Source organism: Myotis brandtii, unplaced genomic scaffold (assembly GCF_000412655.1).
Source record: "Myotis brandtii unplaced genomic scaffold, ASM41265v1 scaffold169, whole genome shotgun sequence".
Taxonomy (NCBI): domain Eukaryota; kingdom Metazoa; phylum Chordata; class Mammalia; order Chiroptera; family Vespertilionidae; genus Myotis; species Myotis brandtii.
In genome coordinates, this window is record NW_005356215.1 from 201,116 (window position 1) to 202,000 (window position 885).

Genomic DNA, 885 nt, shown 5'->3' on the forward strand with positions numbered 1-885 from the left:
GGCGCTGCAGGCTCCTGGGCGGTGGACGCGGGCGCGGCTTCCCAGGAGGGGAGCTGGTGGCTCTGTGTCGTCTCAGCTCCCTGAGGGGTCAGGGGTGGCCCCTCGCCTGCCTGTGTTAGGGGCGTGTGCGTGCTGTGCGTGTGCATGTCTGTGTGCATGTGTGTGCATGCGTGTGACCGCGTGCGTGTGAGTGTGCACGTGAGTGGGCATTCTGTGTTGTGCCTGTGCATGCATGTGTGCTGCGTGCACATGCATGTGCTGTGCGTGCATGCACGCGTGTGAGTGTGCATTGTGCACGAGTGCTGTGTACGCATGTATGTGCCGTGTGTGCATGTGTGCTGTGTGGGCACATGTGTGCTGTGTGTGCATGCTTGTGTGTGCTGTGACTGTATGTGTGTGCCATGTGTGCATGTGTGTGCACACATGCTGTGTGCGACGTGTCCATGTGTGCGTGGATGCTGTGCACGTGTGTGAGTGTGCATTGTGCACGAGTGCTGCGTACGCATGTATGTGCCCTGTGTGCATGTGTGGGCACATGTGTGCATGTGTGTGCACACATGCTGTGTACGCGCGTGCGATGTGTCCGTGTGCACACGCATGCTGTGCATGTGTGTGTGGGGAGGCAGTCGGGTCCCCTTGGGCGGGGGGTGCTGCCTGCCTGTCCGCTCTGGCTCTGCCGTCCTGGGCACCGTCTCGCTCGCTCCGTCTCCTCCGCGGGGATTGCACCCCCTGACAGCAGGGACTGCGTGTGGCTTCCCGAGCCCCGCACACGCTTGTCCTGCTGAGAGCTGAGCGGACAGGAGGCGGGGGAGCTGTCTGCAGCCCGCGCTGCGGAGGCGCTGGGAGAGGGGCACCTGCCCGCGGCTCCTCCCTCTCCCCATGGCC